This window comes from Oratosquilla oratoria, chromosome 15 (assembly GCF_046742065.1).
Source record: "Oratosquilla oratoria isolate Oo_2021 chromosome 15, ASM4674206v1, whole genome shotgun sequence".
NCBI classification, from domain to species: Eukaryota; Metazoa; Arthropoda; class Malacostraca; order Stomatopoda; family Squillidae; genus Oratosquilla; species Oratosquilla oratoria.
In genome coordinates this window covers 68,099,016-68,115,213 of record NC_134791.1, presented here as the reverse complement: position 1 = coordinate 68,115,213, position 16,198 = coordinate 68,099,016, and the positions used below count along the sequence as shown (strand labels likewise).

Below are 16,198 nucleotides of genomic sequence, written 5' to 3'. Positions count from 1 at the left end.
AGAAGATTGAGTCACTACAGAGTGATCTAAATAAAGTATGGGAATGGAGTAGGAAGTGGGAGATGGAGTTCAACACTAAAAAGTGTAGTATAATGGAATTTGGAAAAAGCAAAAACAGAATAACAGGATCATATAAATTGGGAGAAGGAATAAAGTTGGAACAAGTTAGATGAGAAAGTGGTGTGTGCAAAAACAATACATGAATTTAAAAATAGTTTAGATAAAATGAGATATGAAGACCACCACGAGCATAGCTCTTCCCATAAAATACAACTAGGTAAATACACACACGCATGCACACACACATGTACACATACATATGGTTCTCAGTATTTAATATGGAAAGTCAGCATACGTGGTAATTTCAGGAACCTAACCCCCACGTTATTTGAGGGACTCCTGTAGTGAGAACTTAAAAAAAAAAAAAAAAAGAGGTAAATAAAATACCAGCAATGTTTGAAAGAATTGAAAACTTAGGTGAGGAAAATTTACAGACGTTAAATTAAGAAATGAAAGGAAAACAGAGAAAATGAAGAAATTGCTTTTAAAGAAATAGTACAACAGATGTAGTTAAATGCAAAATATACAATCATTCAAGTAATTAAAGAAAAAGCAAATTGGGTCAGATACAGTGGACAGGAAAAAATTTATTGTGGTATATGGACTAAAGGAAGTACATGTTCTGGTGAGGTACACGAGAGAAAATACAGAAAAAGAAATAGCAATATCAATTCTAAAAGAAATACAAGATGGTGACCAGGCAGTAGAGAAAGACATAGAAGTGTATAGAATGCGACAATATTTTAAAGAAAGAAATTGATCTCCAAAGATAAAACTAAGATTGCAAACGGTAGTAGACATATTAGAAAAAGCAGGTTGGCAAAGAGTGAACATTACATCAATATATGGATAAAAAGAGAAACAAGTGTTGAGGAAATGGAAGACACTAAGAGGTGAAGCTTAAAAAAAAGAAAGAGAGAGAGAGAGAGAGAATGGAGACCGAAAGCAAGGAGTTCTATTGGAGGGTCATAGCTATGAGGCTGAGAAAATGGTACATCAAAGTAAGCGAAATAAAAGAAATAGAAAACATGATGGAGAAAGAATTTTTTTAAAATGGCCTATACTAACACAGATTAATCTCAGGATTGAATGAACTAAATGATTTCCTATCAGATGAAAAACCAGACATACTGGGAATTGTGGAGACAAAATTAAGGGGTCCAATACCACCTAATAGTGTTGGACTCGGGTTATACAATTATTGGATTAAAAACAGAAATGAGAAACAGGGACGAGGAATCATGTTCTTGAATGTGATGAAGGTTACAGAAGGTAAAAACAGTGAGGAAATGATCACGATAAAATTCAAAGACAGAGACATGAAAAGTAGAAAATTTGTGGTGATTTATGTGCCCACAAAAGTGGGCTCTTGGAAAGAGGGCAAGCATTCAAAAATGTTAGATACAGGCATTTATTTAACGAGATACTAAAGGATGGAGGTAACCTGGTACTTACAGGGAATTTTAACTACAAAGAAATATGTTGGGAGATGACAGTGAAGGGTAGAGATGATCTATGGGGAAATGTATTACTTGACATGACCATAGAACATACAATGACACAATAGGTCAATGAAAACACCAGAAGTAATGAAGAACCATCAAGACTGGATCTAATATCTATAACAGAACCTAAAATTGTAGATAAAATTGAATTCAAGACACCATTTGGAAAAAGTGACCACATACTAATAGAGGCTGAACTGAAGGAAGAAATATATATATGGAGAGAAATGAAAAATACAATAAAGGAAGATTGATGTACAACAAAACTGACCTTGGAAAACTTAAATTCTTTCAAAATGCAAATTGGGAAAAATTCTATATTGAAGAGACAAAAGTGGAAGAGAAATTAATGATCTTGATGGAAATCTATAATGAAGGAGTGAATATGTACCAGGACAGAAACAAGGTGTACATTAAATGCTGGTTCAACAAAAGATGCAGTGAGGTGGAAGATTGAAGAGATAAAGTTTGGAAAAGATGGAGAAAAGATAATAAACCTGGAAAATGGCATACATACATACATATATATATATGCGCAAGTAACCACTAGGAAAAGTAAACTAACGAAGCAGAGCGCTTTCGTATAATTACATCTTCAGTGCAGATACAAAGAAGGGATTCCTTCTTTGTATCTGCACTGAAGATGTAATTATACGAAAGCGCTCTGCTTTGTTAGTTTACTTTTCCTAGTGGTTACTTACGCATTTGTGAACACACGCTCCTAGTGTTTTTATTGCATGCATACATATATATATATATATATATATATATATATATGGCATACTCTTTAAATGAAAAGGAAAAGGAGAAGGAGTACAAGAAGAAGCTGAAGGAGGAGTGGGAGGGAGTGAAGGATAGAGTAGAGCTAGGTGTGGAGGAGGAATGGGGATGGTTCAAGGAGGGAGTCATAAAGTGTGCAAAGATGGTGTGTGGAACAAGAAGGACAGGGGGAAATAGAAGGAAGGGAAGTGAATGGTGGGATGAGGAAACAAAGAAGGTCGTAGAAAAGAAGAAGCGAGCTTTCACAGATTGGTTACAAAATAGGACGAGGGAGTCATATGAGAGGTACAAAGAAAAGAAAAGAAAAGAGAAGTAAAGCAAAAGGTAAAGGAGGCAAAGAGGAGAGCAGATGTGAAGTGGGGTAAGAGTATGACAGAAAATTTTGAAAGTAATAAAAAGATGTTTTGGAAAAAAATTAAGAGAGGAAGAGGAGGCAAATCAGGTAGAGAAGAAAAGGTAAAAGGTGCAGATGGAGAGATGATAATGGAAGAGAAGGCAGTAAGAGGGAAGATGGGCAGAAGATGGGGTATTGGCTGCTTGTTATTGTGGCAAAGTAGCATGCAACTTAGGGTCTATATGGGGCACCCCTACGGACCAGAGCCACACATCATTTTGTCTATGATAGAGGAAAACTCTTCATAGAGAAATTATGACACTTTTATACTAAGACTGTCCCTCCGTTATGCTGTCCCCCAACCCCTTGCTGCTGTCCTGTACCATTTCTCTGAGTATTCATTTTCTGCTGTGGGGGAATTTCCTGTGGTGGGGGAAAAGAATACTGCCACCAAGTATTTCCACTTGGATTGTAAGAGGCGAGAAGAAAGGGATGGGGAGTGGGACTAGGCATCCTTCTCCTTGAAGCCCCACAGGGGACATTCCTAAACAAAAAAGTAAAGGCATAAGAGGGTCTGGGAGTTGTCCGACCAGCACTCTAAGGTTTGGGTCTTTTAATATGAGTGGATGTGGTACAGATGGGAGTAAAAGGGAAGAGATAGGTAGTATGTTTGTGAGAAGAAAGATGGATGTGTTGGCTTTGAGTGAAACTAAGTTGAAAGGGAAGGGTGAGTGTAAGTGGGAGGTTATCAGGAGTGAAGAGAGGGCGAGGGAGGGAAGGGATGGCTATTCTAGTAAGTGAAGAGATAGGTAAACATGTAGTGGAGTGGAAGGAGGTTTCCTCAAGGATAATGTGGACGACGGTGAAACTGGGAAAGGAGATGTGGGTCTTCGTAAGTGCATATGGGCCTGGCAGTGAGAAGAGTGTAGAAGAAAGGCCTTTTGGATAGATTTAAATGAGCGCATAGAGGATTTAGGAGAAATGTCAATGTAATAGTACTGGGAGATCTTAATGCTAGAGTAGGAAATGGTCCAATTGATGGAGTGGTTGGGAAATGTGGAGTTCCAGGAAAGAATCGTACTGGAGGGTTCATGGTGGAAATGTGTCTAGAAAGAGAGTTGATGATAGCAAATACAGTGTTTCGGAAGAAAGTCAAGCATAAGTACACATGGGAGAGGGTGGTAGATAGAGCGTTAATGGATTATGTAGTGATAAAGAGGACTATGATAGGAAGAGTTAAGGATGTACATGTGCTAAGGGAAGAGGGTGGGGGGGGAATATCAGATCATTTTTTGGTGGAAGGTAAGTTGAGAGTGGAGGATAGATGGAGAAAGTGGAAAGGGACAAAAGGTAGGGAGGTGCTTAGAGTGAACTCTTTAAATGAAAAGGAAAAGGAGGAGTACAAGAAGAAGCTGCAGGAGGAGTGAGAGGGAGTGAAGGAGGAATGGGGATGGTTCAAGGAGGGGGGAATATCAGATCATTTTTTGGTGGAAGGTAAGTTGAGAGTGGAGGATAGATGGAGAAAGAGGAAAGGGACAAAAGGTAGGGAGGTGCTTAGAGTGAACTCTTTAAATGAAAAGGAAAAGGAGGAGTACAAGAAGAAGCTGAAGGAGGAGTGAGAGGGAGTGAAGGAGGAATGGGGATGGTTCAAGGAGGGAGTCATAAAGTGTGCAAGAATGGTGTGTGGAACAAGGACAGGAGGAAATAGAAGGAAGGGTAGTGAATGGTGGGATGAGGAAACAAAGAAGGTTGTAGAAGAGAAGAAGCGAGCTTCCACAGATTGGTTACAAAATAGGACGAGGGAGTCATATGAGAGGTACAAAGAAAAGAAAAGAGAAGTAAAGCAAAAGGTAAAGGACGCAAAGAGGAGAGCAGATGTGAAGTGGGGTAAGAGTATGACAGAAAATTTTGAAAGTAATAAAATGATGTTTTGGAAAGAAATTAAGAGAGGAAGAGGAGGCAAATCAAGTAGAGAAGAAAAGGTAAAAGGTGAAGATGGAGAGATGATAATAGAAGAGAAGGAAGTAAGGGGAAGATGGGCAGAATATTTTAGGGAGTTGCTAAATGTGAAGGAGGATAGGGAGGGAAAGATAGTTGCAGTGGGAAATGCTAAGAAAATGAGAGTGATGAGTGAGGAAAATGGAGGAGAAATAAGGAAGGATGAAGTGAAGGCAATTGTTAAGATGATGAAAGCAGGTAAGGCACCTGGTCTGGATGGATGCCATGCAGAATGTCTGAAAAAAAAAAAAGAGGAGGTACAGTGATGGTGGACTGTTTGGTGAGGTTATTTAATGTTTGCTGGAGAGAGGGTAGAGTGCCGGAGGACTGCCTGTATAGTTCCACTTTACAAGGGAAAAGGGGACAAGTGTGAATGTAGTAGTTTCAGAGGGATTAGTTTGTTAAGTGTAGTTGGGAAGGCTTATGGGAGGATCTTGATTGAGAGGATTAGGAGAGGAACAGAGGGAGTAATTGGTGAGGAATAGTGTGGATTTAGGACGGGTAGAGGTTGTGTAGATCAGATCTTTGTGGTAAGAGATATGTGAGAAAGCTATAGGAAAGGGGAAGGATGTTTTTTGGGCTTTTATGGATCTGGAAAAGGCTTACGATAGGGTAGACAGAAAGGCATTGTGGGAGGTTATGCAGATATATGGGATAGGAGGAAAGCTTCTAGGAGCTGTCAAGAGTTTTTATGAGAGTAGTAGAGTTTGTGTCAGGATTAGAAATGGAGAGAGTGGTTCGAGGTAAAGGTGGGACTTCGTCAAGGATGCTTTATGTCGCCCTGGCTGTTCAACTTATACATGGATGGGGTAGTGCGAGAGGTAAATGCAAGGGCAGTGGGTCAGGGATTGGAGATGGTTAAAGAAAATGGAAAAAAGTGGGAGGTGAGCCAGCTGTTGTTTGCTGACGACACTGCGCTTGTGGCAGGATCGGAGGAGGGATTGAGGAAGTTGGTGACAGAGTTTGGGAGAATTTGTGATAGAAGAAAGCTAAAGATAAATGTGGGGTTAAAAGTAAGGTGATGAGATGTACAAGGGGTGAAAGTGGCAGTAGACTGGAAGTGAGCATTAAGGGAGAGCAACTGGAGGAAGTGGATAGTTTTAGATACTTGGGTGCAAATGTGGCAGGAAAAGGTGTAGTGAAGGTGGAGGTAGAATGTAGATTGAGAGAAGCGAGTAAATGCCTTGGTGGATTAAAGAGTGTAATGAGGAATAGACATTTGGGAATGGATGCTAAGAGAAGACTGTATGAAGGAGTGATTGTGCCAACAGCACTGTATCGGGCAGAAACATCATAAGAGAGGAAGAGAGAAGGAGTTTGAATGTGTTTGAGATGAGGTGTCTGAGAAGTATGATGGGGGTTACTAGGCTAGATAGAGTGAGAAATGCGGAATTGAGGAGAAGAACGGGGGTGGAAAGGGAATTGGGAGATAGGGTTGATGAAAGAGTATTAGGATGGTTTGGACACATGGAAAGAATGAGTGAAGAAAGACTAGTAAAAGAGGTATGGAAGGCAGATGTGGAGGAAGTGAACATGAGGGGACGTCCTCGGATGAGGTGGATGGATGGGGTGAAGGGGGCTTTGGGGAAGAGGGGAATGTCTGTTGAGGAAGGATGGGAGAGGACAGGACGACAGGGGTGAATGGAGAATGGATGTATATGGAGGATGTTGTGATGCATGAGGTGGAATGGGCAGGGGGATGGGAGGGGTGAGGTAGTATGTGTGAGCAAAATTTGACGCAGCCCAAAGGGATTTCTCCCCGTCTTCTCCTTTTATGCAATGGGGGGACCGAGAGGGGGGTCGCCGATTTAATGAAGCAGCCTTGCTGTGGATGTGCTGTGTCTTGCGACACTGCTTCTGACCCAGGGCAGTGGACAAGGTGCAGGGATGTCCTGTCATCCAGGAGGTGCTAAGATAAGAGGGAGGGTGGAGGGGTGTGGAGTGTATTCAGGGATGGAATGGGTGGGAATGATTTTATGCCTTTTCCTTTTTGGCTACCTCCCTTGTAAGGGAGAAAAAGCCTTGGTATATGTATGTATACATATATACATATGGCATTCATATATATAAACTACAGAAATGAATATCTAAAAGTGGGCAGAGGAAAAAAGAATATGATAGACATAATAAAAAATATAAAGATCATCCCAAACTATTCTATAGATATGTGAATGGAAAACTTAAAATTAAACAGGAAATGGTGAAACTACACCAAGGAAATACAGAATACACACAAGATCTAGAAATGGCCAAACATGAACAATCACTTCAAGTCTGTTTTCACTAGAGAAAAAGTACAGCATTGGGATGAAGGAAGTGAAGTGCGATCTCCACCCATGAGGGAAATAACACAAAAAGAAACAATAGATCAATTAATGAACCTTGAAGTTAGGAAATCGCACAGCCTGGACAGAATTGCAAATTGGATACTAAAAGAATGCAAAGAACTAATGGACAAAATATACATTAGTTGCTCACTCAAGAAGGAAAAATACCAAAAGACTGGAAAAATGCCAACATTGTACCAATATGTAAAGGAGGAAACAAGGAAGAACCAACTAATTACAGACTGGTCTCCCTTACAAGCACTGCAGCCAAAATATGTGAGAAAATGTTCAAGAATAGATGGGTAAAACACCTGGAAAGACAATTTAATTTAGACAGGGAAGATCATGTGCTACAAATTTGATCTGTTTCTACTCAAGACCAATAGATATAATACAAGAAAGGGATGTATGGGCCGACTGTGTTTTCCTAGTACCACACAAATTTTTTTTTTTTAAAAATTGGAAAACATAAGAGGGATACAAGGTAACCTACTAAACTGGATGGAGGATTTCCTGCATGGTAGAAAAATGATAGTGTTAAGAGAAAAGTGTTCAGGTTGGGAGGTGATTAGTGGAGTTCCACAGGGATCAGTATTAGCTCCAATAATGTTCGTTATTTATGTGAATGACACGGATGAAGATGTGGAATATTACAAGAATTTCTTTGCAGATGATGCTAATTTATTGAGGAAAGTGGAAACTGAAACGGATAGTGAATCTCTAGAGACCTAAACAAGGTTTGGAAATGGAGTCAGAAGTGGGAAGTGGACTTCAACATAAGAAATGTAGCATAATGGAGTTCGGAGGAAAAAAAAAAAAAAAAAAAAAAATCAGGACAGTATACAATTGGAACAAAGGAAGTAAAGAAAATAGGATAAATCTGAAAAAGATCTGGGGGTAATTATTCTAAACAACTTGTCCCCTGATAAACAAAGTTGTCAGAGAATCCTATAACTTACTAAGATCAATAAAAGTGGCTTTTACCTATTTAGGCAAAGAAATGGTTAAAAAAAAATATTAGTCACACCATACTGGAGTATGGTGTGACAATATGGTCACCCAATATCAAAAAGAATATAAAGAAAATTGAAAGAATCCAGAGAGCAACCATGAAAATGGCCCCAGTACTTTCAAACCTGTCATATGAGGAGAGACTGGCTAAATTGAAATTCCCAATTTTGGAACAAAAAGAAAGGCGACCTACTGATCATCTACAGAATTATGAAAGGCATGGAAGTCCTTGATAGAGAGGGTTTACTAAATAGGGACAAGAGAAACACAAGGGGACATGGAGGAAAAAAATAAATAAATAAATAAAGTAAATAAAACATAAAATAAAATAATAATAATAATAATAATAAAGGATTGTTATAGAAGAGATCTGAAAAAAAAAAAAATCCACACAGTTGTGGACATCTGGAACAAACTGGAGAAAACAATAGTGTGTGCAAAAACCATACACGAATTTAAAAGCAAACTAGACATTGTGAGATACAAAGGCGGAACACCCTTCCTGTAAAATACACCTAGAAAAATACATGGACTTTATGAGAAAACATGGGGTTCTGCCGTCATCTGTTAATTGCCCGAGGTACAATGATAATCTGGCTGTCAGCATCCGTGACAATGACAATTGGATGATCTTTAGAACTTGACGTACTGAATTACTAAATATAGGTTATATTATGTAGGTTAATTAGGTTATGTTCGGTAGGTTGGGTTAGAATAGACAAATTTATCATCCTTTCATTTCTTCAAACCTTGGCATCTATCAAAAACATAGCATATCATTCAACCACTGCAACTTCATTTGTTAGTAAATTGGTTTTAGCAACTTTGTTATTGATTTCTGCCAAGAAACTCACATATTACATTGATGTATTATAATTTACAAAATTAATAATTCATTTTCTATTGCTACATTGTGTAGGTGTGCACAACTAAAAATTTACCACATGAACGTAATACGAGATTTCGATCTTTTCCATTTTATCATCATATACCAAGGCTTTTTTCCCCTTACAAGGGAGGTAGCCAAAAATGACAAGGCATAAAATCATTCCCACCCATTCCATCCCCGAAAACACTCCACACCCCTCCAATCTTAGCACCTCCTAGATGACGGGTCATCCCTGCATCCTGTCCACTGCCCTGGGTCAGAAGCAGTGTCGCAGGACACAGCACATCCACAGCAAGGCCGCTTCATCAAATCACCAAATTTTAGCTGGTAATACAGATTTTAGTGCTGAATACAAATATAACATTTATTTTATGGAGAAATTATAGATAATTAGAAAAAAAAAAAAAAAGGAAATTTAATGCACACTAGTTTGTAAAGCGCAATTACTTTCGCACTAGACGACTCCCTAGTGAAGTTGGGTGTTACGCGGCAGTATATGAAGAGACCGTAGAGAGGATGTAAGTTGAATATAACTTGCAGTGGTTGTTTTCAAATACCTAACCTAACCCAATCAGCGGAGCGCACACTCAAGAAATTGAGAGTACATGTCACGCCTTAAAACATAGAAATAAAAAACATTCTCACCATCAGATGCTAGACTCTTATCTCTGTGAATATATGTGGTGGAAATGAAATAGAAATGAGGATTTGTTTAAAAAATATTTGACATATCCCAGTTCCAATGAATCCCCAATGAATATTGTCATTTGTGCATTGCGCCGCATAAACTAGGGCACATAAAAAGAAAAAATTTAACTTCCTTTCACATTTCTCCACAAAATGTTATATTCGTATTCAGCACTAAAATCTGTAATACTGGCAAAAGTTTGGTGAACAAATTTTGCATGCTATAAAATGGAAAAGACCCGATTTTCTTGGCTAAATTTTTTTTTTGCTACAAGCAAATTTACAAACAATTTAAGCCACTAGGATACAGTATGGACACCATGCCAGTCCAGTCACTATCAGACGACGGCTTTCACTTTGTGGACCAGGTGTTCTCCAACTCCAGGTGACATTAATAAGCACTGTTACAAAAGCAATAGGACTTCCTTGGACTTTATGAGAGAACACGGGGTTCTATTGTCTGTTAACTGCCCGAGGTACAATAATAATCAGGCCATCAGCATCTGTGATAACAATGACCTGGATGATCCAACCTGAGGTACCAAATTACTAAACATTGGTTTAGTTACGTAGGTTAGGTTAGAATAGACCAATTCATCATCCTTTCTTTTCTTTGGTACCAAATTACTAAACATTGGTTAGGTTATGTAGGTTAGTTAAAGTTAGGTTAGAATAGGCTAATTCATCCTTTCATTTTTTTTTTACCTCAGCAACTATTAAAACAAACATGGCATAACCTTCAACCGCCACGACTTCGTTCATTAGAAAATAGGTTTTAGCAACTTTTTTTATTGATTTCTGTCAAGAAAATAGCATATTACATTGATTTATTATAATTTACAAAATTAATAATTAATTTTTTATTGGTATATCGCATAGGTGTATACAACTATAATTTTACCCAATGTTTGATGCTCAAAATTGGTTTCCACCTTTCTTGTTTTGCTTGTCATAGTATGGTACACGTTTCAGGTATGGTCTGAGAACAGTTATGATCTGATAATGGTGAATCAGGGTACCAGGCAACAAGGTAATTAGACCTTTCCCTCTAGCTCTTTGTTGTTTTACTCATAAGGGTACTGGTCCCCTGCACCCTACTTCTGGTGATTCAGATTAAATGTAATACTTCCTGGTGCTCAAACTAATGTGTAATTGCCCACTCCATCCTGTGGTACAGGTAATTTTTGTAATTAATCAGTTACCCAAGTTGCCATGTAGCATTCACTATAACTACATATTGATATTGTTAATGGCCTGCAACAGTTTATCCCATAATACTTGATACTTAATCATACCCTGGGATGGACACCCCCTTTATTGTCCTACATTTGCTGCTACAGCAGTAGAATAATGTATATCCCTAATGGTGCTACACTGATCTGGTACTCTCATACTGTTTTGGTATAAGAGTCCCTCAATTAACACGGATTCAATCACACACAGATTTTATTTCAAAACCATCTCAAATGTAGAGAACCGTTTTAAAATTCGGGCCGAGTCGGGCACGCATACTCACACATGTGGCAACCGCTTTCTATTTTACCATATACAGTCTATACTCAGATAACGCCGTCAATATGTACTGGGAACTGCTCAAACAAGGGTGTGGGGCGAGGGGATAGCCGTGGGTGGCTGCCTGCGGTCACATGTCAACCTCCGGGTACTGATGCAGAAGGGAGGGAGGGGAGGAGAGGGGGAGAGCCAACAAGCTTTAGCTTGTCGCTTCCACCACCCGCACCCAGCTATCGTGAAATTTTACCGCCCTAACCTGTTGAGGTGTAATGTTTCTTTCGTTTGGAACACAACTAATAAGTCTGATAATGACTGCTATCGTGAAATTTTACCACCCTAACCTGTTGAGGTGTAATGTTTCTTTCATTTGGACCACAACTAATAAGTCTGATAATGACTGCTATCGTGAAATTTTACCACCCTAACCTGTTGAGGTATGTTTCTTTCTTTTGGAACACAACTAACAAGTCTGATAATGACTGCACTTGTCGTGTCTTAATTTCTCTTATGAGGTTCTTGTTGTTACTGGCAGTGGTGGTTTGGGAGATCAAAAACAGACGTATACATGCTTACACACGTGTAGACATGCACACATAGACACGTGTTAGACAACCGGTGTATGTTGTGAATGCGCGTGTGTGTACACAGACACATACATGCACGCACGCACACACACACCATACACACATACATACGCCACATACACACACATATACATACGCCACATACACACACGTGTATACGCCACATACACACACATGTATATACGCCACATACACACACATATGTATATATGCCACATACACACAAAGTATATACGCACAAACACAAACGCCACATACATATGCCACAAATGCCACATACACACACATATACATACATACGGATCTCGGTATTTAATATGGAATGTCAGCATACGTGGATTTGGTCATACACGGTAATTTCAGGAACCTAACCCCCGCGTTATTTGAGGGACTCCTGTACTGTTATTCCGGACAATTTATAGTTTCACCCAACCATAGAATTTGGTATGTGGCTTATGTGTTTCTTGTGAGAAATGTTGTAATATGAACGATGGTGTACATCATTTCCGTTGCAAATGCGTACTTTTGAAGTAATTAAGTATTAAAGTTATGCACTTATGCCTACATCTCCCGAACGATCTGGGGGGACATGTGGGAAATCGGGGTTTTTGGGTGGGGAGGACTAATAAATGGATTAATGTGCATTGCAAAACAGGTATAAAATGAACAAAAACACTTAAAAAAATAAAAAATAAAAATCACAATTTAGGTCCGGAGTCCAGCGGTAGCCATCTTTGTATTTACCAACGATTCAAAAAATGTCTCGCTAAATCTGTCACTTAGCGAAGTCCACTCCAGCCGCGCAAGACTTCCTAATCGTAAACTAACGTTACCTCAGTTAGGTTAGTTTAGTTTACTTTACGGTTACCAAGTCTTGTGCGATCGGCTCCCCTCAATCTAGCGCTTCTATGCACAAATACTTACAATCGTTAGCAAACAAACACGGCGCCACGCGCGGTGCCCGCCGATATGGCATATTTTTGTTTTTTATGGGTTTCTTTAGTCTTCTTCATTTTACACCTGTTTGGCAATGCGCATTACTCCATTTATTAGTCTTCCCCACCCAAAAACCCCAATTTCCCACAAGTCCCCCCAGATCGTCCAGGAGATGTAGTCATAAGTGCATTACTTCAATACTTAATTACTTCAAAAGTACGCATTTGCGACGGAAATGATGTACACCATCATTCATATCACAACATTTCTCACCAGAAACACATAAGCCACATATCAAATTCTATGGTTGGGTGAAACTATAAATTGACCGTTATTCCTGATGCATAATGCAATGTTCCTTTATTTTGTTGATGCTCAAATCTTTATCTCAATCCTACGTGTTACAAACATTTTAATTGTATTAGCAAATCTATAACAATGTTTATGTGTAATATGTGTACTGATTGGTATTACCCATGACTGTTTTTGGTCACCTCAACCTCTACATATGTTGTCTGTGTAACTTAGTCTAACGAGGACCACAATGGAAATAAGCTTACATGCAGTTTTGTTATCCCCGGCAATTGTAATTGTAACTTTGAACTGTTCTTTTCACTATCTGTATCTCATGTATTTGATTCATTGTTAAATAAACTTATTATCATCATCTTTGAAAAGATAAAAGCTACATAAAAAATGTGTAATTTTGGCCAATAACGAAGGCTTGAATTGTTGAAGAGAAAACATCAAAATCAACAAGAAACTTTTTTTTTTTCTGGAGGTCATGAGTTATATTGTATGGAAATGCAATTTTACCGATTAGGAGTTATGGGGGTATATTTTTAGAAGTGCACACATATGTGATATAGCAATAGAAAATTAAATAATATTATAAACTATAATACATCAATGTAATACATGTTATTCTTGGTGGAAATTAACAAAAGAAAAAGTGGTAAATTTTAATTGTTCACACCTACTCGATACAGCAATAGAAAATCAATTATTTTGTAAATTATAATAGATCAATGTAATATGCAATTTTCTTGGCAAAAAAAAAAAAAAAAAGTTGCTAAAACATATTTTCTAACGAACGAAATCATAGTGGTTGAATGATACGCCATGTTTATTTTGATAGATGCCGAGGTCGAAGAAATGAAAGGATGATTAGTCTATTCTAACCAAACCTACGTAACCTAACCAATGTTTAGTAATTTGGTACCTCAAATTCTAAAGATAATCCAGGTCATCATCGTCATGGATGCTGACGGCCTGATTATTATTGTACCTCAGCTTAACAGACAATGGCAGAACCCTGTGTTCTCTCATCGAGTCCAAGGAAGCCCTATTGTCTTTGTAACAGTACTTATTAACGTCACCTGAAGTTGGAGAACACCTGGTCCACAACGTGAAAGCCATCGTCTGATAGTGACCTGACTGGCATAGCGTCTGTACCGTATCCTAGCAGCTTAGAGGGGGTTTACATGGTCTAACGGTTTGTCAAATGCGGTTCGATGAACCGTTAGACCGTGTAAACCCCCTCTTAGTTCGTTAGTAAATTTGCTTGTAGTAAGGTTTTTTCATTTTTTATTTCTGCCAAGAAAATTGCACATTACATTCATGTATCGTAACTTACAAAATTAATAACTAATTTTCTAATGCTTTTTCACGTAGTTGTGCACAACTAAAATTATACTGAAACAGTTGCTAAAAGCTATATATGAACAAATGTAGCCATTATGTTTGTTTGAGATGCCATCTTTGTTTTGGTTGAGGCTCGGGCCAAAGAAATTAAGTATAAATCTATTAGCTAGGTCAAACACCACTGGAGGCGCCACTGTCTATGATGTCCGCCAGTAACACGTCATTTTATGTGCACGCCATTCAAACAGACAAATTTAATTAATAAAAATGTCACGCGAGTGTATTAACTACAATCATAGTAAATTTCAACCAATCACATCATCAGTTACATGTCGGTACTTAAAAACATAAGTGGCCTGCATTCAGCAGTAAATAAAAAATCTGTATGTTTCAATGTGAAAAATGAGCTAAAAAAAACTCCATTACATGGGCAACAGAACCAAATAAACGAAAACTACTAGCTTCACAGATTATTCTAATACCAAAACCAGGGCAAGGTATTACGGGAGAGCAGGTATTACAGGAGAGCTAAGAAATCCTAAGTACAAATTAGATTTTTTCCTATCGGGTCGGATTATCGGATAACAATGTGAAAAATGAGCTAAAAAACTCCGTTACATGGGCAACAGACCCAAATATACGAAAACTACTAGCTTCACGGACTATTCTAATACCAAAACCAGGGCAAGGTATTACGGGAGAGCTAAGAAATTGTAAGTACAAATTAGTTTTCTTCCTATTGGGTCGGATTATCGGATAACAATGTCAAACGTATTGCAACATTTCAACCGCTGATGCAGACGTGTCCGTTGAAGCATGCTAAAGCCTATACACGTTTTGGCCTGATTTTCTTGGACAAAATAGGCCTAATTCTGTACCCTTTAAAATGTAATATCTCTGGAACTAAGGCAGCTAGATGGATAATTCAAATTGCATTGTACTCATGGCAACTTTCTGCATCCCATGAAAACTACTTCAGCTCAAATATCAGGAATTCCATTTTTATGTTGACCAGCTAAATTTATTTATTCTAACCTAATCTACCAACCTAACCTAACCTGCATTAAATAATGCAGTACCTGTCATTCTAGAGGTCATCAGGGTTGTCCTCTTCCTTCTCTGACCTCCAAATTGATCAAAACAACAAAGATGGCATCTAAAGGGGTTGAAGCAACTTCATTAATTTCTGTATAAAAATAGGTTTAACAACACTTTCTGATATTGAATTACACCAAAAATATTCATTACATTAATATATTTTAATTTACAAATATTTAATTTTCTCATGCTATATCTCATCGGTGTGCACTTCTAAAAAAAATACGGTCAATTTATAGTTTCACCCAACCATAGAATTTGATATGTGGCTTGTGTTTCTGGTGAGAAATGTTGTGATATGAACGATGGTGTACATCATTTCCGTCGCAAATGCATACTTTTGAAGTAATTATTAAATTTATGCACTTATGACTACATCTCCCGAACAATCTGGGGGGACGTGTGGGAAATTGGGGTTTTTGGGTGGGGGAGACTAATAAATGGAGTAATGCGCATTGTCAAACAGGTGTAAAATGAAGAAGACTAAAGAAACCCATAAAACAAAAACAAACAAAAATATGGCATATCGGCGGGTACCGTGCGCGGCGCCATGTTTGTTTACTAACGATTGTAAGTATAGATTGAAGCGCTAGATTGAGGCAGCCGATTGCGCAAGACTTGGTAACCGTAAAGTAAACTAAACTAACCTAACGGAGGTAACGTTAGTTTACGGTTAGGAAGTCTTGCGCGGCTGGAGTGGACTTATTGTTTTTGTTCATTTTATACCTGTTTTGCAACGCACATTACTCCACTTATTAGTCTTCCCCACCCAAAAACCCCAATTTCCCACACGTCCCCCCAGATCATTCGGGAGATGTAGGCATAAGTGCATA

The 16,198-nt window shown here is 38.4% G+C and overlaps 1 protein-coding gene across 6 annotated transcripts in view; it reads right to left on the bottom strand.

The window, feature by feature from the left end:
- Positions 1–16,198, bottom strand: part of LOC143033492 (calnexin-like) — a 179,658-nt gene that overhangs the window by 149,396 nt on the left and 14,064 nt on the right. The window lies entirely within an intron of this gene.